Raw genomic sequence first — 23,144 nt, 5'->3', positions numbered from 1 at the left:
GGTAGGGGCGACTCCTTACTCATTGGTATATGGTACCGAGGCAGTAATACCCGCAGAAGTGGAAATCCCATCTCTGCGAATCATTGCAGAGGCTGAGATCGATGATGATGAATGGGTGAAAAGCCGTCTTGAGCAGTTGAGTTTGATTGATGAGAAAAGATTGGCATCAGTGTGTCATGGCCAACTGTACCAACGAAGAATGGCAAGAGCATACAACAAAAAGGTACGTCCAAGGAAATTTGAAGTCGGGCAATTAGTACTGAGGCGGATCTTGCCTCATTGGGCTGAGGCAAAAGGAAAATTTGCCCCAAACTGGCAGGGACCATTTGTGGTAACCAGAGTATTGTCTAATGGAGCATTGTATTTGACAGATGTGGAAGGAAAATATGTAGAAATAACCATCAATTCCGATGCGGTCAAGAGATATTATGTATGATTTCTTTATTTTCTGATGTATCTGTTCATATTTGGCACATCTTAAAGATTGAAATGATGAAGGCATTTTGTTCTGCTATCCAAACACTCATATCCCTTGTTATCCCCTTCGAGCCTTACTTATTTTTCATACACCTCTTTCGGAATCAGCAGCATTATCAGAGAACACAAGTGCCGAACAAAAAAAAAAGAAAAGAAGAAAAAGAAAAGAAAGAAAAGTGAAAAAAAAAGAAGAAAGAAGAGAAACATAACAACGTAGTCTCGCCAGTGAACTACGTTTGACTTGATCCCGAAAGGGTACGTAGGTAGCCTTACTCCAAGGTTCAGTCATACCAAATAGAAATCCAAAAATCCCCAAGCAAGAAACTGGGGCAGAAGTGGTGATTGTTATGAAAGTTGGATTCCGAAAGTTGTAATTTGAACCCATTGGAATTGTTTTGAGCCTTTTATACCTTTCTTTCTAAATCAATCCAAAAGCCTACATTACGGACCGAAGAAAGACCTTATGATCAGTTTTGAGAAATGCCAAGATGAACAGGTAGGAATAACCCACGACAGGGGCAACACTCTGGTTCGAGCAAGAAGAACAAAAAATAAATGAGAGAGTCTTATGGGTGAAAACCCTCACGGGCACCGTAAGGCGACGGGAGCTGAGAGAAAAAATAAATGAGAGAGTCTTGTTGGTGAAAACCTTTACGGGCACCTCAAGGCGAAGGTGAGATAAGAAATGGAAAACTGAGAAAGGTATGTTGATAGAAACCGTTTCGCGGTACCGCTGGGAAACAAGGTTAAGGTCTAGATAAATCAAACAAGTGATGGAAGTTCTGGGCAATGAGGTACGGCAATTGAGAGTTGTTTGTTTGGACAGATTGGGCTGATTAATCCAAAATGCATGTCTTGACCATTGGTACTAGTTGTCTCGTTCAGATAAGTTTCTTTTCTTTCTCTTTTCAAACAGTCATCTGGTTTTGGATTCTTCTTATCCTTAACTCAAAAATCATTTCATTTTTCTTTTGAGGGTTTTTATCTAGCTGAGATGTTTCAGTGCCAGTTTTGTTCGATGCAAGCAGAAAGGACTTCAAAGTTCACTACCAGCTTCTAGAATTGTAAAGCACAACGTGGTCAGAGCATGTCAAAAACAACTTAATGTCAAGTGGAATACAGGGAATTAACGGAAGTTTCATCGGTGAAATGATTGGGAAATGTCGTGGGAAAGGCGAAAGCTCAAATAAAAGGTCAGAAAAGTGAAATAACAGCAGGGGTGTAAAGCATTTAGGTCGCCAGAGGTTGGGAAATTTAAAAGTTGGTCAGAAAGTCAAGCGGTTCAGGGTCAGTGCGTGGAAATTAGTCAACACAAAGCAAGGCAGTGGAAGGATTTTTCAGCAAGAATGCCATCAACTAACCACTGTTTTAAACTGACGAAATTTTCTTTGATTAAGCAGGGGGAGAAAAATTAGTTGTTGAAGAGGAATTCTCCAGAAGGGAAAAACAAGCACTAATTAGGATAAATGCAAGTTGTCAGGAGTCCGCCTGGAGAACAGAGACGTATTTTTCAAGTTTGACGTCAGGAGTCCGCCTGGAGAACAGAGACGTATTTTTCAAGTTTGACGTCAGGAGTCCGCCTGGAGAACAGAGTCGTATTTTTCAAGTTTGACGTCAGGAGTCCGCCTGAAGAACGGAGACATACAGTTTAAATTTTAAAAGTCAGGAGTCCGCCTGGAGAATAGAGACATTCATTTCAAATTTAGCAATCAGGAGTCCGCCTGGAGAACAGAGACGTACTTTTCAAGTTTGACGTCAGGAGTCCGCCTGAAGAACGGAGACATACAGCTTAAATTTTAAAAGTCAAGAGTCCGTCTGGAGAACAGAGACATACTTTTCAAGTTTGATGTAAGGAGTCCGCCTGAAGAACAGAGACACATAGTTTAAATTTTAAAAGTCAGAAGTCTGCCTGGAGAATAGAGATATTACATTTCAGGAGTTGAAGTTGGGAGCCCGCCCATAGAACAGAGGCATACATTTCAGTCTTTTCATTTCAAGCATTGAAGTTGGGAGCCCGCCCAGATAACAGAGGCATATATTTCAGTCTTTACATTCCAAGCGTTGAAGTTGGGAGCCCGCCCAGATAGCAGAGGCATACATTCAGTCTTTTTATTTCAAGTGTTGAAGTTGGGAGTCCGCCCATAGAACAGAGGAATACATTTCAGTCTTTATATTTCAAGCGTTGAAGTTAGGAGCCCGCCCAGATAATAGAGGCATACATTTCAGTCTTTTCATTTCAAGCGTTGAAGTTGGGAGCCCGCCCAGATAGCAGAGGCATACATTCAGTCTTTTTATTTCAAGTGTTGAAGTTGGGAGCCCGCCCATAGAACAGAGGAATACATTTCAGTCTTTATATTTCAAGTGTTGAAGTTGGGAGCCCGCCCAGATAACAGAGGCATACATTTCAGTCTTTTCATTTCAAGTGTTGAAGTTGGGAGCCCGCCCATATAACAGAGGAACACATTCAGCATTAATTTTCAAGTATTAAAGTTGGGAGCCCGCCCATCGAACAGAGGCATACATTTCAAGATCAAGTCACATGACAATAAAACAGAGGGTTACAACAGGAATCCCCAGCAGAAAACAATAAAAATCCCCAGCATCAGGAAGCAGAAGGTTGCAATAAGAGGTCCCAGCAAAAACTCAAGTGCATGTGTCGAAAGGAAGAAAAGCATCGGAAGAAAAGCACCGGAAAAAATGCAAGCAGACAAGAAAGCAAGGCAACAAGAAAAATTGCAGTATAGCCTAGCTTCTTGTTTTCTTTTAAGCAAGGTGTAACAAGGAGATCGGTAAGCAGTAGTAATAGCATGCAACAACAGTAACAATGCAGTCCCACGGTAGTCCCAGCTACCAAAAACTTCCCGAACTACATTGACCTGATTCCTGTTTAGCCCAGGATATGTAGGAAACCTTTGAAGCAAAGGTTCGGTCAAATCTTTTTCAAAAATGCTTCACACGGAGTACTCGGATGGGCAAAAATCGCTCGCTTTATCTTTGCACGAAAACCCTACGTGTCTTCGGGCAAAGAGGGGCAGCTGTAAGCACGTGATTTTTGCCCAATATGAGAATTACTCCCAAAAATTCAAAAATAAAATAATTTTCCTTGGTGTGCAATTTTGTGATATTTTGTGATATTTTGAATAATTATTTGTATTTGTCTGTGCATGTTTATTTGCTAAATTAATAAAAAATACAAAAATATGTCGCATTTTGTATGTAGGATTTAATTCTATAATTTGTTAGTAATTAAGTTTGTTTACAAAAAAATAAAAATTTACAAAAATAGGCATCGTTTGCATTTTTAGCATTTAATGTCCAAATATACAATTTTATGCTTAATTATTACTTAATTGTGCGTTAATTGTTATTGGAAGTTAATTTGCGCTTTTATAACTTAATTTAGTTCTTAATAATAATTTAAGTATTTTTATAATTTAGTTTTAGAGAAATAAAAAGAAGAAAAGAGAGCGAAAATATAAAGAAAGTCGGAATTGGGCCTCTTCTTCGATTTCAAGCCACAGGCCCAAAAAATGGCCCAATCTTCCCAAACGACCCAGTCCATTTCAAACCGGGTCAACCCGGTCCATAACCCAACATCCCCTATCTTGCATTTCAAAAAAACAAAAAAACAAAGCAAAACAAAACAAATCAAAAAAAAGAAAAGGAAGAAAACCCTAAAAAATCCCTCTCTCTCATCGGCCCCCCCTCCCCTTTCTCTTTCTCTCTTTTCTTCTTCTTCTTCTTCAAGCATCCAAACACCCCATCCATGGCTGCCCTTCCCCCACCTCTTCTCCTTCACATACACACACACAACCACGGCAACACAACACACACACACCCGCCGCCCGTGTTTCTTCTTCTTCTTCAAGATCGCGAGTGTTTCTTCTTCTTCAAGTTCACGTTGATCGTTGCTTCTTCTTCTTCCTCACTTCATGATGCTGCGTGACTGCTTCGTCCAGCATCTACTGCTGCTCACGTTTTGCGTTGCTGCTGCCCCGTCCGGCATCGCTTCCACGGTTGTCTGCTACCTCTCCTTCAAGCTCTTCGTTTGTCCGTTCGTGATCGTCTTCGGCGTCAAATGATTTTGGTGCGATATTTGTTTCCGGGCAGATTTGTTTCCGTTCAAGTTCGTCATTGTTTCGATCCAGTTAGTGGGTTTTTGAGTTTCATTTTTTTTGCCCGTAATTTGTTTGATATTTTTCGGATCCAAAATCGATAAATGATTCAATTCTTGTTTTGTTTGTTCATCATTGACATAATTTTTTTTTAGTTTGTTTATATGTTTGGTTGGTTTAATTTTCAGATTCAAATGAAAATTTAATTAATTGATTTTCAGTTTATTTCATGTTAATTTAATTTTTGCAAAAAAGGAATTGTTAGTTTAGGTTTAATATTGTTAGATTTAGTTTAAATCGCTTGAATCCGTTGTTTGTTTAATATAGATTTCATTCATGATCATGTATCTTTGTTATATTTTTTTGTGGGATTTAATTAAGAAAGATTAATTGATTATTTGAAGATTAGTGATTTGAATATGTTTATTTGTTTTGTTTAAGTTCAATTCGAAATTTGAATAAAGTTTGTTATTGTGGTTGAATCTTTTCATTCATGTTCATACTTTGTTTGATTGATCTTGAATCCGAAATTTGTATAGTTTGATTTTCTTATTTCTTGTTTATCATTTGTGATTATTTCTTAAATTGGTCTCATAATCTTGTTTAAAGTTTAATATAAGAATTGTTTGTTGTAATGTTGTTAGAGTTGATGTTAAGTTCAATATTATTGAATTTAAGAATCTAAATATACTTGTTTGATTGTTGTTGTTGTTTAAATCCGAAAAATAGGTTTGTTGTTGCTAAAAATATTGTTCAATCAAATTTTAGTTGTTCTTGGTTGTTCAATTTGTGTTCATGAGATTTGTTGTTGAAATGTTGTTAAAATCATGTTCATGTGATATTGTTGTTATGATGTTCATCCGTGTTCATATTGTTGTTTGAACATTGTTAGAAATTGATCATATTGTCTATATTTTGGTTAAGTTTGATTAATTGATGTGTTATAGCTGATGGGTAGTTTGGTAAATTTGTAATACGTTCAGGGGTAGTTTGGTAATTTCAGTAAGGTCGGAAGGGGTAGTTTAGGAATTGTACATTTTGTAATTGTTTATTTGAAGCATGGGGGACAAAATGAAATGGGGTGGGTTGTGATATGATTATTTAATATAAAGGGGGACAAGATTTAATTTAAAGGGGAATCTTGCATTATTTTAAATGAAGCATGGGGGACAAAATGAAATGGGGTGGTGTGATATGTTTATTTAATGTAATGGGGATGAGTGGAAAGATAATGGGTTTGGTAGAGAAAAGTATGGATTTTAATTAATTGAAAGGTTTATGGGATGGGTTATATATGTGAAGTCTTGAAATCAAAAAATATAGACAGAGAGAGATAGAAAAAAAATACACAGATACGAGAGAGAGAAACAAATCTGAAAATAAGAGAGAGAAAAGGGTTGAACATTTAAGAGAAAGAAAATTCCGAAAAATATTTAAGCTTTCAAAATAAAAAAAAAACTAAAAAAAATATTCTGCTTTCTTTTGTTGTTTGAAATCAGAATTAATTGTTGTTTCATCAAAGCTGGAAGATTTTGTTTTTTTTTGGATTACTACTCCACTGGTTTGTTACTGTTGCTGGGCTATTGTTGTTGTGTTGTACTGATTTTACTGCTGCTGCTGATTCTCATATTCATTTTCTTTTGCTTCCAATATCAGGTACACAACTGAAAAGCTGGTTATTGTAATCCGAAATATGAAGCATGAATACATATGAAGAATGAAAATTTGTAGTTTTAATTTCGTTTTTTTTCTTCGTTTCTTTTGTTGATTGTATTTAAGCTATTTCATGAATTACTAAATAATAGCTGGAATAAGAAAATAATATCATAAGTTAGTCTGTAATAAATCAATTCGGCAAAACAGGTTAATTCACTAGCTATGAAGGCTTCAAGATTGTAGGTTGATCATGAACAAGTAGCTAAATTTAGTTAAAACATGAATTTAAATTAAACATCGTAAATTAGGCATTAAGGCATGACTTGAGCTTAAGCAAGATTAGAAGAACGTTTAAGTCTAATAAACTTTCTAATAAGCTTTAGTAATTATGGTTAAATCTAGTTTCAAATGATTGTGAATAATTAATCTCAATAATATTTTTTTAAAAAAAATAATAACAATGCCTGAGTTTTAATCTAGCTATATTTGTTTATTTTGAATATTAGTTGTTGAATTTTTATTTTATTTAAAATTTCGAAATTAAGAGTAAAATTCCTTTTTTTTTCATCAATATTTGTATTAACCAAGCAATTAGCATGTCATGTTTTCTTAAAATTATAAAAGTTAGTAATTAATTAGGATTTTTCTTTCTTTATTTTAGAGACTAATTTTTATAGAAAAAATGTAGTCGCTTTAAGATTTGTCCATTTAAAATAAATGAGACGAGCCTCGCTTAATGAAATGTATAGATTTCGGGGCCCTCAATAAATGTACAGTTAATTGCTTAGAATTAGGGAGGAGCCGTTTTAGCAAATTTCACGGTCCTACCCAAAATAATGACACGCTAGTCGCTCTAGGCGCGTATTTAATAATGTTATTTCCTTAAATACGGGTGTGCATTTATGTAACCCAAATCTAAATCTCAACGGAGTCGAAATGTGTCGATAACCACGGGTGCAATTGATTGCGACGTGATTTGAAATACGTTTTCACAATGTTGCAATTTTTCGTAAAATAATAACAATAAATAAAAAGAATAATAAAAGCGGCTAAGGGATAAAATTTGCACATAAGTTTATAGTACGTATTATATTAAATAATCAAGCCGAATATAACAGTTAAGCGACCGTGCTAGAACCACGGAACTCGGGAATGCCTAACACCTTCTCCCGGGTTAACAGAATTCCTTATCCGGATTTCTGGTGCGCAGACTGTAATACAGAGTCATTCTTTTCCTCGATTCGGGATTAAAATAGGTGACTTGGGACACCCTAAATCTCCCAAGTGGCGACTCTGAAATAAAGAAATAAATCTCATTTCGACTGTCCTTTAATTGGAAAAAACCCTTGTACCCTCGCGGGTGCGGAATAAGGAGGTGCGACAGCTCTGGCGACTCTGCTGGGGACATGACCCAGAACCACTAGTTCAGGGTTCAAGAATTCGAGCTTAGAATAATTGTTATATTTGGCTTTATTATCTGATATATATTGCATGTTCTGACATAACATACTAAACGTTGTCTTTTACCGCTTTGATATTATCTGAACTGTATATAAACTGTGCCGAAACCCTTCTCTTCTTACCTCCGGGGAGAAGCTCGCTAGTCGAGGCTCCCTATTCTGTTAGTGTCAATACCTGAAATAAGAAAGAGGACGGATAAGTTACGAAGCCGGATGGCCTTTTGGTTCCCGGTAAGTTGCCCCTCCTCGACTCGAGTTGTCCGCTCGGGTACACAGTCTAGAACATATACCCAGGTTATAAACCTAGTATAACGAAACCTCATGCCGGATCCCTAGTAGGAACGATTATTTGCATCACGTTACATTTGACTTAGGGGACTCAACACAGGGGTTGGGTCCGTCTAGGACTAGCAACCTGAAATGAAAAGACCATTCTGATGCATCCTACTTGCTCTGTACATATATTTGTTTCGAACTTGCATGTTGACCGGTTTCTGAATCTCGGGAATGTTGGAAAATTGAAAAAAAAAGAGGAAAAAGAATATATCAGTTAGGGAGTTAATTGATTATTTTAAAAAAAAAATCAATGACCAATTACTGGCGAAGCTCTGCCGAAATTTTGAAGAAAAAAAAAGAGGAAAATATTTTATTTTGTTTTACTAAAAAATATAGAAAAAAAAAGAGTCTTTTATTATTATTTTTTTTTTCCAGAAAAATAGATTGTTTTAAAATCGTTATTTTGTCTTTTTCAAAAATAGAAAAGGAAAATAGATTGTCTTGCCAGGAAAGAAATAAAAATGAAAAAGAGTCATCTTTTAAAATAGTTCGGTTAATTTGCCCGAACTACGCGGGTTTGATTCTCACCGGATGTGAGATACGTAGGCAACCCTCATCGGGTCCAACCCCCTTTTTTGCTAAAAAAAAAAAAAAAACATGTCAAGAATTTTAATTTTGCCATAAATAAGTCGGGTGGTGTCCAACCTCCCCTTTTGCTAATAATAGCAAAATATATATGTCAAATTTCTAAGATGTCGGGTGACGCTGTTTTATGAAGACATAGCCGAATGTTCCCGAAGGGGACGCCGGAAGGCTGACTTTGCATAAACAGCCACATTTGGGTCATATTTAAAATTTGGTCCAGTTGACCCACACAGCCTTAAAAATCTTCGTCCCCGAGACGTTGAAAGGCCGTGTTTGCAATAGTAAGTTTCCTAATTTGAAAAACGATAAAAAAAAGAGTCATAAATAAGTCAGGTGATGTTGTTATGTCATAAATAGCCAAATATTCCCAAACGGGGCACCGGAGGGCTGACTTTGCATAAACAACCACCTTTGGTCGTATTTTGATTTTTGACCTTCACAGCCTTAAAATTTTTGCCCCTGAGGCGCAGGAAGGCCGTGTCGCAATATCGGGCCTTTTATCTAAAAATATTAGAATTAAGAATTGAGTTCTTCATTTAAAATATAGGGTTAATTTTGAGTCGATAATATAGATAGTAGTTTTTGGAGTTAAATAAAAGTTTTCTTTTGTTTAAACGCTTTAATAAATGTGCAGGATGAGCACAACAATAAATGAGCCTTTTTCAATAATGACCAAAATCCCTTTTGAGCTGCAATTGTGGTGGAATGATTTGGGCAAAGAAGGGCAAGACGAAGTGAGAAAATATTTGAAAGACCTTCCGGATTTATTAGACATTCAGCCTCGGGGGATATCATCAGGGCATTGGTTGCCCATTGGGATTCGGCACATAATGTGTTTCATTTTTCAGACTTTGAACTCACCCCAACAATAGAAGAAATAGCGGGGTACATTGGAAGTGACCAAGCTCCATTGAGATTCAAACACTTGATTGCTCCTAGAGCCATTACCATACATCGATTCCTGGATTCCTTGAAAGTACCCCGGACAGTTCATCACCCAGATTTTGCAAAGGGTTTCTGCAGTTTCCGCTTCGTGTATGATAGATATGGACATGTGGGTGGGTTCAATAATCCAGACTTTAAGCTTTGCAGCAGAAATAGCCGACAAAAATGGGAGAAACACAGGCGAGTGGCATTTATGGTAGCATTTTTGGGTCTCGTAATATTCCCAAGGAAAGATGGTAATATAGATTTGAAAATAGCAGGCGTCGTCAGTACTTTGCAAACCATGGGGAAAAGCACTTTAGCACCTATGATTGTGGCTGATATCTTCAGAGCTCTCACTGCGTGCAAAGCTGGGGGCAAATTTTTTGAGGGATGTAACTTATTGTTACAAATATGGATGATTGAGCATTTGTGCCCGCGCTCTCAGTTATTGAGTTATGGCTCGGCTGAGAAAACTTGTATAGGGGAATTTTGTACGAGAATCAAAGGGGTTGGTCTACCTGAAGGAGTCACAGCTTGGGCATTATTATTTCGGAACCTCGAGGCTAGCCAGATACAGTGGGTGCTTGGATGGTTGTCTGTCGAGGAAGTCATATATATGCCAGCAGCCCGACCGCATTTTTTGTTAATGGGACTCAAAAGCATACAACCTTATGCACCATATCGGGTTCTGAGGCAACTCGGTAGATATCAAGTAATACCGAGAGATGAAGATTTAAGTACCCAAGTGATCGAAATTAGTCCTGACGGTCGATTCCCCGAGGAAGAGGTTCGACAAATTTGGAGTGAGTGTCAATATCTGATGGCAAACACTTGTGTGTCTGATAGGGTCAGAGGGGAAATTGCTACAGGGTATCACGAATGGTTCAGAGGTGACGTGGAATATGGAAGACCGGCTAAAAGACCTCATCTCGAAGATTTCGCCAAGTCGTCCCAAGAGCAGTGGGATTGTTTAGCAAAGGAAGAAAGCTATCGGGTTGAGATTGGTAAATTAAAGCAACAAGTCGAGAGTCTGAAATTCGAGAGCAGTGTACAGGTTGCCGAGGATCAAGGTGAAAAGAATAGACTAGCCCGAGAAAATGACGCTCTTAAAGCCCAAGTCCGACAGTTGAAGATAACCATCGATAAGCAACCGAGGAGCCGATTTGATGAACAATTGGTAAAAAGATTGGAAAGCGAAGTCAGAGAATGGCGGGATGAGCTAGGAAAAGCTGAAAATGTCATGGCAGAACTCAAGGCACAATGGGCGACAAGAACCGAAGAGCGTCGCCAATACGTGAATCAGTTGAAGAGGGACCATGAGAAAATTGTTGCCAATTTAAAGAGAAAAGTAGTTGCCCTTGAAGGTAGAGCGGTTAGGCAGGCTAGAGACTTCGAAACTGAGAGCGGACATTGTTACAACTTGTTAGCCCAAATGGAGGCGGAAGTGCAACAGCTGCAAGACCAGCACTTTCAAGACTCCCGAGCTTTAAAGACGTGCAACGATCAGATAAGACGCTTGCTCATAGAAAAGAAGCAAACAAAAGACAGGATTAGAGCCATTGCTCATGCTATTGTCAGGAGATGCCGGGTTTGTGAAGACATGACCCGTACTACTTTTATCTCAGCAGTGATGATCTATGTGAAGCGAACCATGAATGAGTTAGAGCAGCTTGAAAGGGATTTGGATCCTAGACCCGCAGCGAGGCCGAACGACGCCCCGCGGATACCTAAGTTTGAAGCACTAGAATATGCATAGTCCGTGTCTTTGAGTGTCTACCATGTCGAGTCAGTCTTCTGTACGTCCGGATTGAGTATGTTTGCAGCTTAGAGTTTTTGTTTGCTTTCAGATTGCGTTTGTTAGTTTCTTTCCAAAACAAAAGATGTCAAGTTTGTAAGAGTCTGTTTATTAATGAAAGTTGAGCATTTTATTTCCACCCATATTTTTACATTTATCTGCACGAACTACGCTTGGTCTGATTTGTGCGGGGTCACGATACATAGGCAATCTCTATAGGATTCGACCGTAATTTTTTTTTTTTTTTAAAAAAAAGAAGAAGAATATATATTTGTCAGAGCAAAAATAAGTTGGGATGATGCAGGAGGTCAGAGCAAAAGCATGTTAGAAATGATTAAATGCCTAGGAGCATTGCATCCCCCTAACGTGCAATTACAATATCTGTTAAGACTCTAACACTGACAAGTTTGTTGTTTTTCCAATATCAGTTAGTTGTTAGAGCGTACTGGCACCGTACCATTATCAAACAAGATCAAAAGGTCCTATACCAGAAAGCATGACTGGGTCAGACAACAGCGTTGAGTCAGAAAAAACGGCCAATCGGATGCTGAAGGAAGCCCTGGAGAAAATGGAAAAAATGAGGCTAGAAATGAATGAAATGCAGATAGCCTTAGCTAGAACCCAGAAGGGGCAAGAACTACCCGTTACTCCTACCCTCCAACCAGTACACACGCCGGAATACCCCTCTCCCGGTCCTTCAACAAGTTTCCCAAGCCATCACTATTATCAGGGAAGAGAGGCTTATGATTCCCAAGCTCCACCTCCCACTCAAAACCCTCCTCCACCAAATGTTCCCGTCTTTGTGGCACCTCCCCCAGCTCCACTACATAGATCATCCAGTGAGCCGCTATTCCAAGCTCACGACACCCAATATTACCCTCCCGAACCCACTTTCAAAGCGCCTGAGCCATATACCTCCTCTCCCCATTTTGAAATCCCGGGAGAAGTTGAGAAACCGGTTAAGAATGCAGAACAAGAGGAGGTGATTCGTAAAGTCAAAAGCCTGGAGCAATCCTTCAGGAGCATGCATGGTTTAGGAAACCAAGTTAGTGTCGCATACAAAGATTTGTGCCCTTTTCCTGATGTACAGTTGCCTGCGGGGTTTAAAATGCCGAAGTTTGACTTATATGAGGGGCACGGTGACCCAGTAGCCCATCTGCGTGGTTTTTGTAGCAAAATGAGAGGGGCTGGGGGAAAAGATGAGTTGTTGATAGCATATTTCGGGCAAAGCCTGAGCGGGTCAGCGCTAGAATGGTACACGAGGCAAGACCCCGGCCGATGGTATACATGGGATGATTTGGCCCAGGCATTCATCGGCCATTTTCAATATAACCTCGAAATAGTCCCTGATCGTCTGTCATTGTTGAAACTAGAAAAGAAGCCTGGGAAAGTTTTAGAGAGTTTGGTTTCCGCTGGAGGGAACAAGCAGCAAGGGTTGATCCTCCCATGCGGGAAAGTGAGATGGTAGATTACTTCTTGCAAACATTGGAACCTACCTATTTTGGTCATCTAGTGACATCTGTCGGGAAGTCGTTTAATGAAGTGGTAAAGATGGGAGCCATGATTGAAGAAGGATTGAAATCTAACAAGATCTTGAGCTACTCGACTTTGAAAGCAACCACCCAGGCCATCCAAAGCGGTACTGGTGGTGTGCTGGGAAAGAAGAAGAAAGAAGAAGTTGCTGCAGTTGAAGCTAATGTTTGGTCCAGGTACAATAACCGTCCACTCTACTACAACCAACCCAGACCCCATCACCCAAACTATCAATATACCTCATATGGTCCACCGCAACACTATTATCCACCACCAGAACAACAATTTTCTATTCACCACGCCCAGACCTACACTCAACCCCTAGTGCACTCGCAATGGCGTACACCAAGTCCCCAAAATACACAGCCACACCCACAAAACACCTATCCACCTCCCAGGGCTAACAGACCAGGAACCAGCTTCCGCCCAAACCAAGCTTTTAGAAATGAGAAGGCCCCAAACAAAAAAATATTTACCCCGCTGGGAGAATCTTACACTTCTCTTTTCCATAGATTGAAACAGTTGGGGATGTTGACCCCAGTTGAATCCAAAGCACCAAATCCTCTTCCCAGAATCCTGGACCACTCTGTTAGCTGTGAGTATTGCTCAGGGATGCCGGGGCACGATACTGAAAAATGTTGGAAGTTGAAAAACGCAATCCAAGAGCTCATTGATAATCGTCGTATTGAGGTACAGGCTCCAGAGGCCCCGAACATCAATCAAAATCCGTTACCCGCGCATTATGAGGCCAACATGATCGAACTGATACATAAGGGGGCAGAGCCTAAGAAACCTTCGCAGGTGGTTATGGTGATTCGTTCTACAGAAACCAAAGAAAAGACAGTGAGTGCAAGGCCAGTGGTTCAGTTAAAAGCAGTAGAAGACAAGCCAGTGCTAGTAATGGGAAAGGGACCGTTTGTGGCCGAGAAAAAGCAGGAGCCAGTCAAGATAGTGGTACCAAGGTCAGTATCCACGCCCGTGGTGGTTGTGAAGGGAGTCTATATAGAGCCGGTTGTCATAAAACCGGTAGTCCAGTTACCCATGGTTGATAGCAAAGCCGTACCCTGGAAATATGACAAAGTAGTGGTGACATACAAAGGAAAGGAAATTGAGGAAGAAAGTTGTGAAGCACAGGGACTGACCCGGTCAGGACGTTGTTTCGCCCCTGAAGAGTTGAGAAAAGCTAAGGGTGCAAAAGACAATCCAGTGCCAGTTAAAAAAGCTGTAACGGAAGAGGAAGCAGAAGAGTTTCTGAAAAAGATGAAAGGACAAGATTATTCCATTGTTGATCAACTGAGAAAAACACCGGCCCAAATCTCGTTGTTGTCATTATTAATTCACTCTGATGAGCATTGCCGAGCTTTAATGAATATATTGAATGAGGCTCATGTGCCTGACAAAATCTCAGTAAACCATTTAGAGACAATTGACAACAAGATCTTTGAAGTGAACAGGATAGCATTTTCTGATGATGAATTGCCTATGGAAGGCACAGAACACAACGAGGCTCTCTATTTGACGGTCAAATGTGAAGGTTCAATGGTTACTCGGGCACTAATCGATAACGGGTCGAGCGCTAATATTTGCACGTTATCCACATTGAACAAGTTAAAGATTGATGAAGATAGAATCCGCAAAAATAGCATTTGTGTTCGAGGGTTCGATGGAGGGGGAACAAACACAGTAGGGGATATTGTACTCGAATTGACTATTGGCCCAGTCGAGTTCACGATGGAATTTCAGGTGTTGGATGCTGCAGTATCCTATAATCTTTTGTTGGGTTGACCGTGGATTCATGCGGCAAAAGCCGTGCCCTCCACACTGCACCAAATGATCAAATTCGAGTGGGACAGACAAGAAATTGTGTTACATGGGGAAGATCCCACATGCGCCGTGAATGATGCCATTGTACCCTTTATAGAGACCGAAGATGATAAGGGGCCATGGGTGTATCAGATCCTCGACACGGTTCCGGTGAGCAGGTTGCCTGAGGGTAAAAGTATGTCATGTCCGAGGGTGTCAGCTACTACCATCATGGTAGTATCAGAAATGTTGAATAACAGGTTCGTGGCCGGGAAGGGTTTGGGGGTTGAACTGCAGGGCATTGCTCAACCTGTGTCTTTGCCCAAAAATCTGGAAACCTTCGGGTTAGGGTTCAAACCAACAGCAGCAGATGTCAGAAAGGCCCGTAAATTGAAGAAGAAAGCTTGGGTGCTCCCTAAACCAATTCCTCGATTGTCCAGGTCCTTCGTCAGACCGAGTATTAAGAAACAATCATTGGCAAAGATGTCAGGTTCGTTAATTGAGGCGGATGGGAATTTGGATAAGGTGTTTGAGAAAGTATTTGTTGAAGTAAACATGGTTGAGGCCGGGGAAGGGTCAAGCAGAGCAGACATATAGTACATCGGACCACATGCTAACATCAACAATTGGGAAGCTACTCCTCTTCCAGTTCGGAGGGAGTCGTGGTAGTGGGTTCCTTTTGTCACCTGGATTATTCCAGGGTTTGTAATCCAGTTGTTATGTTCCGTCCGTTTGGATGAGTTAAAACCTTGTTGTCTTTACGTTTAATGAAATGCAATTTTCTTCGTCCTTAATTCTCTTTCCATTTTCTTTTCTTTTCTTTGTACAGTTCTTTTTATGCTGATATCAATGACATGACATGCATGAGGAATCTTCGGCCCAGTTTTAAAAGCCAATCTAGTTCAAAAGTAATAATACAAGAGATCGAGTGTGATGATGGGATGGATTGTAATAATGATAAAGCTTATGAGGAAATTAGTAAAGAATTAAGTCACTTTGAAGAAAAACCCAAACCTAACCTAAATGACACAGAAGCAGTTAATCTAGGGGACCAAGACAATGTACGGGAAACTAAAATAAGTGTTCATTTGGAGCCACAACTCAAGGAGGAGATAATTAAAGTATTGCATGAATACAAAGACGTTTTTGCATGGTCATATGATGATATACCGGGTCTAAGCACCGATTTGGTGGTTCATAAATTGCCCACTGATCCAGCACTCCTCCCTGTCAAGCAGAAGTTGAGAAAGTTCAAAACAGACATAAGTGTGAAGATCAAAGAAGAGATCGCCAAGCAATTTGAGGCAAGGTTCATTCAGGTTACACGGTACCCCACTTGGTTAGCCAATGTCGTGCCTGTGCCAAAGAAAGATGGCAAGACCAGGGTGTGCGTCGATTATCGAGACCTTAACAAAGCAAGCCCAAAAGATAATTTCCCACTGCCCAACATCCATATACTGATCGACAATTGTGCCAAACATGATATTGGCTCTTTTGTGGATTGTTATGCGGGTTATCATCAAATTCTAATGGATAAGGAAGATGCAGAAAAGACGGCATTCATCACGCCGTAGGGAACGTATTGTTATCGGGTCATGCCGTTTGGTTTGAAAAATGCTGGGGTAACTTATATGAGGGCCATGAAAACTATCTTCCATGATATGATACATAAAGAAATTGAGGTATACGTGGATGATGTGATCGTTAAGTATAGACAGCAATCTGACCATGTCAGAGATTTGAGAAAATTCTTTCAAAGGCTTCTCAGGTACAATCTTAAGCTCAATCCTGCAAAATGTGCTTTCGGGGTACCATCTGGGAAGTTGTTGGGATTCATAGTTAGCCGGAGAGGTATTGAATTAGACCCGTCAAAGATCAAAGTTATTCAGGAATTGCCACCTCCAAGAAACAAAACCGAGGTGATGAGTTTGTTGGGAAGACTGAACTATATCAGCAGGTTCATTGCTCAGCTCACGGCAACATGTGAACCAATTTTCAAATTGTTAAAGAAAGATGTCGCGGTCAAATGGACTGATGAATGCCAGGAGGCTTTTGATAAGATAAAGGGGTATTTGTCAAACCCACCTGTGTTGGTCCCACCAGAACCAGAGAGGCCTTTGATTCTGTATCTGACAGTTATGGACAGTTCATTCGGCTGTGTACTGGGGCAATGTGATGTTACGGGCAGAAAGGAGCAGGCTATCTACTATCTCAGTAAGAAGTTCACATCTTACGAGGTCAAGTATACTCATCTGGAAAGGACATGTTGTGCCCTAACTTGGGTGGCATAGAAATTGAAACATTACTTGTCATCTTACACCACTTACCTTATATCTCGCTTGGACCCGTTGAAGTATATTTTCCAGAAACCCATGCCCACAGGAAGGCTTGCAAAGTGGAAGATCTTACTTACAGAGTTCGACATTGTCTATGTGACACGGACTGCCATGAAAGCACAGGCATTAGCCGATCACTTGGCTGAGAACCCCGTTGATGAAGATTATGAGCCTTTGAAAACTTATTTCCCTGATGAAGAGATAATGCACATTGAAGAAATAGAACAAGCTGAGAAGTCGGGATGGAAACTTTTCTTTGATGGGGCTGCAAATATGAAGGGTGTGGGAATAGGAGCAGTACTTATTTCGGAAACAGGTCAGCATTACCCCGTTACAGCTCGGCTTCGTTTCTACTGTACAAACAACATGGCAGAATATGAGGCGTGTATATTGGGATTGAGATTGGCTGTGGATATGGGTGTACGGGAAGTCTTGGTCATGGGTGACTCGGACTTACTGGTACACCAGATTCAAGGGGAATGGGAAACACGGGACTTGAAGCTTATACCGTATCGACAATGTCTGCATGAGCTTTGCCAGCGTTTTCAGGCCATAGAATTCAGACACATTCCAAGGATTCATAATGAGGTTGCTGACGCTTTGGCTACTTTGGCGTCAATGTTGCACCATCCAGATAAGGCCTATGTTGATCCATTGCAGATTCAAGTCCGTGATCAGCATGCTTACTGCAATGTGATAGAAGAGGAAATCGATGGAGAGCCATGGTTCCATGATATCAAAGAGTACATCAAAGCGGGAGTGTATCCAACGCAGGCCACCGGTGATCAGAAAAGAACAATTCGACGGTTGGCAAGTGGGTTTTTCCTTAGTGGAGGAGTACTGTACAAAAGAACGCCAGAGCTCGGTTTGTTGAGATGTATAGATGCACGGTAGGCCATAACTATCATGACTGAGGTGCATTCCGGAGTTTGCGGGCCGCATATGAGTGGGTATGTTCTAGCAAAGAAGATTCTCCGAGCAGGTTATTATTGGCTCACGATGGAGCGAGATTGTATCAGTTTTGTGCGTAAGTGTCATCAATGCCAAATACATGGAGATTTGATTCATGCTCCACCATCAGAATTACATGCGATGTCTGCGCCATGGCCTTTTGTCGCATGGGGCATGGATGTTATTGGGCCAATTGATCCAGCAGCGTCAAATGGGCACAGATTTATCTTGGTAGCTATAGATTATTTTACCAAATGGGTGGAAGCGAAGACATTCAAGTCTGTGACCAAGAAGGCTGTAGTTGACTTCGTGCATGCAAATATCATATGTCGGTTTGGGATCCCAAAGGTAATCATCACAGATAATGGGGCTAATCTTAATAGTCATTTGATGAAGGAGACATGTGAGCAGTTTAAGATTGCTCACAGACACTCTACTCCGTACCGTCCCAAGGCAAATGGTGCGGTTGAAGCGGCCAATAAGAACATAAAGAAAATACTCCGGAAGATGGTTGAAGGATCTAGACAATGGCACGAGAAATTGCCTTTTGCATTGTTAGGATATCGCACCACCATGCGTACCTCGGTAGGGGCGACTCCTTACTCATTGGTATATGGTACCGAGGCAGTAATACCCGCAGAAGTGGAAATCCCATCTCTGCGAATCATTGCAGAGGCTGAGATCGATGATGATGAATGGGTGAAAAGCCGTCTTGAGCAGTTGAGTTTGATCGATGAGAAAAGATTGGCATCAGTGTGTCATGGCCAACTGTACCAACGAAGAATGGCAAGAGCATACAACAAAAAGGTACGTCCAAGGAAATTTGAAGTCGGGCAATTAGTACTGAGGCGGATCTTGCCTCATTGGGCTGAGGCAAAAGGAAAATTTGCCCCAAACTGGCAGGGACCATTTGTGGTAACCAGAGTATTGTCTAATGGAGCATTGTATTTGACAGATGTGGAAGGAAAATGTGTAGAAATAACCATCAATTCCGATGCGGTCAAGAGATATTATGTATGATTTCTTTATTTTCTGATGTATCTGTTCATATTTGGCACATCTTAAAGATTGAAATGATGAAGGCATTTTGTTCTGCTATCCAAACACTCATATCCCTTGTTATCCCCTTCGAGCCTTACTTATTTTTCATACACCTCTTTCGGAATCAGCAGCATTATCAGAGAACACAAGTGCCGAACAAAAAAAAAAGAAAAGAAGAAAAAGAAAAGAAAGAAAAGTGAAAAAAAGAAAGAAAGAAGAGAAACATAACAACGTAGTCTCGCCAGTGAACTACGTTTGACTTGATCCCGAAAGGGTACGTAGGCAGCCTTACTCCAAGGTTCAGTCATACCAAATAGAAATCCAAAAATCCCCAAGCAAGAAACTGGGGCAGAAGTGGTGATTGTTATGAAAGTTGGATTCCGAAAGTTGTAATTTGAACCCATTGGAATTGTTTTGAGCCTTTTATACCTTTCTTTCTAAATCAATCCAAAAGCCTACATTACGGACCGAAGAAAGACCTTATGATCAGTTTTGAGAAATGCCAAGATGAACAGGTAGGAATAACCCACGACAGGGGCAACACTCTGGTTCGAGCAAGAAGAACAAAAAATAAATGAGAGAGTCTTATGGGTGAAAACCCTCACGGGCACCGTAAGGCGACGGGAGCTGAGAGAAAAAATAAATGAGAGAGTCTTGTTGGTGAAAACCTTTACGGGCACCTCAAGGCGAAGGTGAGATAAGAAATGGAAAACTGAGAAAGGTATGTTGATAGAAACCGTTTCGCGGTACCGCAGGGAAACAAGGTTAAGGTCTAGATAAATCAAACAAGTGATGGAAGTTCTGGGCAATGAGGTACGGCAATTGAGAGTTGTTTGTTTGGAAAGATTGGGCTGATTAATCCAAAATGCATGTCTTGACCATTGGTACTAGTTGTCTCGTTCAGATAAGTTTCTTTTCTTTCTCTTTTCAAACAGTCATCTGGTTTTGGATTCTTCTTATCCTTAACTCAAAAATCATTTCATTTTTCTTTTGAGGGTTTTTATCTAGCTGAGATGTTTCAGTGCCAGTTTTGTTCGATGCAAGCAGAAAGGACTTCAAAGTTCACTACCAGCTTCTAGAATTGTAAAGCACAACGTGGTCAGAGCATGTCAAAAACAACTTAATGTCAAGTGGAATACAGGGAATTAACGGAAGTTTCATCGGTGAAATGATTGGGAAATGTCGTGGGAAAGGTGAAAGCTCAAATAAAAGGTCAGAAAAGTGAAATAACAGCAGGGGTGTAAAGCATTTAGGTCGCCAGAGGTTGGGAAATTTAAAAGTTGGTCAGAAAGTCAAGCGGTTCAGGGTCAGTGCGTGGAAATTAGTCAACACAAAGCAAGGCAGTGGAAGGATTTTTCAGCAAGAATGCCATCAACTAACCACTGTTTTAAACTGACGAAATTTTCTTTGATTAAGCAGGGGGAGAAAAATTAGTTGTTGAAAAGGAATTCTCCAGGAGGGAAAAACAAGCACTAATTAGGATAAATGCAAGTTGTCAGGAGTCCGCCTGGAGAACAGAGACGTATTTTTCAAGTTTGACGTCAGGAGTCCGCCTGGAGAACAGAGACGTATTTTTCAAGTTTGACGTCAGGAGTCCGCCTGGAGAACAGAGTCGTATTTTTCAAGTTTGACGTCAGGAGTCCGCCTGAAGAACGGAGACATACAGTTTAAATTTTAAAAGTCAGGAGTCCGCCTGGAGAATAGAGACATTCATTTCAAATTTAGCAATCAGGAGTCCGCCTGGAGAACAGAGACGTACTTTTCAAGTTTGACGTCAGGAGTCCGCCTGAAGAACGGAGACATACAGCTTAAATTTTAAAAGTCAGGAGTCCGCCTGGAGAACAGAGACATACTTTTCAAGTTTGATGTAAGGAGTCCGCCTGAAGAACAGAGACACATAGTTTAAATTTTAAAAGTCAGAAGTCTGCCTGGAGAATAGAGATATTACATTTCAGGAGTTGAAGTTGGGAGCCCGCCCATAGAACAGAGGCATACATTTCACTCTTTTCATTTCAAGCATTGAAGTTGGGAGCCCGCCCAGATAACAGAGGCATATATTTCAGTCTTTACATTCCAAGCGTTGAAGTTGGGAGCCCGCCCAGATAGCAGAGGCATACATTCAGTCTTTTTATTTCAAGTGTTGAAGTTGGGAGTCCGCCCATAGAACAGAGGAATACATTTCAGTCTTTATATTTCAAGCGTTGAAGTTAGGAGCCCGCCCAGATAATAGAGGCATACATTTCAGTCTTTTCATTTCAAGTGTTGAAGTTGGGAGCCCGCCCATAGAACAGAGGAATACATTTCAGTCTTTATATTTCAAGCGTTGAAGTTGGGAGCCCGCCCAGATAACAGAGGCATACATTTCAGTCTTTTCATTTCAAGTGTTGAAGTTGGGAGCCCGCCCATATAACAGAGGAACACATTCAGCATTAATTTTCAAGTATTAAAGTTGGGAGCCCGCCCATCGAACAGAGGCATACATTTCAAGATCAAGTCACAGGACAATAAAACAGAGGGTTACAACAGGAATCCCCAGCAGAAAACAATAAAAATCCCCAGCATCAGGAAGCAGAAGGTTGCAATAAGAGGTCCCAACAAAAACTCAAGTGCATGTGTCGAAAGGAAGAAAAGCATCGGAAGAAAAGCACCGGAAAAAATGCAAGCAGACAAGAAAGCAAGGCAACAAGAAAAATTGCAGTATAGCCTAGCTTCTTATTTTCTTTTAAGCAAGGTGTAACAAGGAGATCGGTAAGCAGTAGTAATAGCATGCAACAACAGTAACAATGCAGTCCCAAGGTAGTCCCAGCTACCAAAAACTTCCCGAACTACATTGACCTGATTCCTGTTTAGCCCAGGATATGTAGGAAACCTTTGAAGCAAAGGTTCGGTCAAATCTTTTTCAAAAATGCTTCACACGGAGTACTCGGATGGGCAAAAATCGCTCGCTTTATCTTTGCACGAAAACCCTACGTGTCTTCGGGCAAAGAGGGGCAGCTGTAAGCACGTGATTTTTGCCCAATATGAGAATTACTCCCAAAAATTCAAAAATAAAATAATTTTCCTTGGTGTGCAATTTTGTGATATTTTGTGATATTTTGAATAATTATTTGTATTTGTCTGTGCATGTTTATTTGCTAAATTAATAAAAAATACAAAAATATGTCGCATTTTGTATGTAGGATTTAATTCTATAATTTGTTAGTAATTAAGTTTGTTTACAAAAAAATAAAAATTTACAAAAATAGGCATCGTTTGCATTTTTAGCATTTAATGTCCAAATATACAATTTTATGCTTAATTATTACTTAATTGTGCGTTAATTGTTATTGGAAGTTAATTTGCGCTTTTATAACTTAATTTAGTTCTTAATAATAATTTAAGTATTTTTATAATTTAGTTTTAGAGAAATAAAAAGAAGAAAAGAGAGCGAAAATATAAAGAAAGTCGGAATTGGGCCTCTTCTTCGATTTCAAGCCACAGGCCCAAAAAATGGCCCAATCTTCCCAAACGACCCAGTCCATTTCAAACCGGGTCAACCCGGTCCATAACCCAACATCCCCTATCTTGCATTTCAAAAAAACAAAAAAACAAAGCAAAACAAAACAAAACAAAAAAAAGAAAAGGAAGAAAACCCTAAAAAATCCCTCTCTCTCATCCGCCCCCCCCCCCTTTCTCTTTCTCTCTTTTCTTCTTCTTCTTCAAGCATCCAAACACCCCATCCATGGCTGCCCTTCCCCCACCTCTTCTCCTTCACATACACACACACAACCACGGCAACACAACACACACACACCCGCCGCCCGTGTTTCTTCTTCTTCTTCAAGATCGCGAGTGTTTCTTCTTCTTCAAGTTCACGTTGATCGTTGCTTCTTCTTCTTCCTCACTTCATGATGCTGCGTGACTGCTTCGTCCAGCATCTACTGCTGCTCACGTTTTGCGTTGCTGCTGCCCCGTCCGGCATCGCTTCCACGGTTGTCTGCTACCTCTCCTTCAAGCTCTTCGTTTGTCCGTTCGTGATCGTCTTCGGCGTCAAATGATTTTGGTGCAATATTTATTTCCGGGCAGATTTGTTTCCGTTCAAGTTCGTCATTGTTTCGATCTGGTTAGTGGGTTTTTGAGTTTCATTTTT

Source organism: Nicotiana tabacum, chromosome 7, assembly GCF_000715075.1.
Source record: "Nicotiana tabacum cultivar K326 chromosome 7, ASM71507v2, whole genome shotgun sequence".
NCBI lineage: Eukaryota > Viridiplantae > Streptophyta > Magnoliopsida > Solanales > Solanaceae > Nicotiana > Nicotiana tabacum.
Note: the sequence above shows the minus strand (reverse complement) of the source record.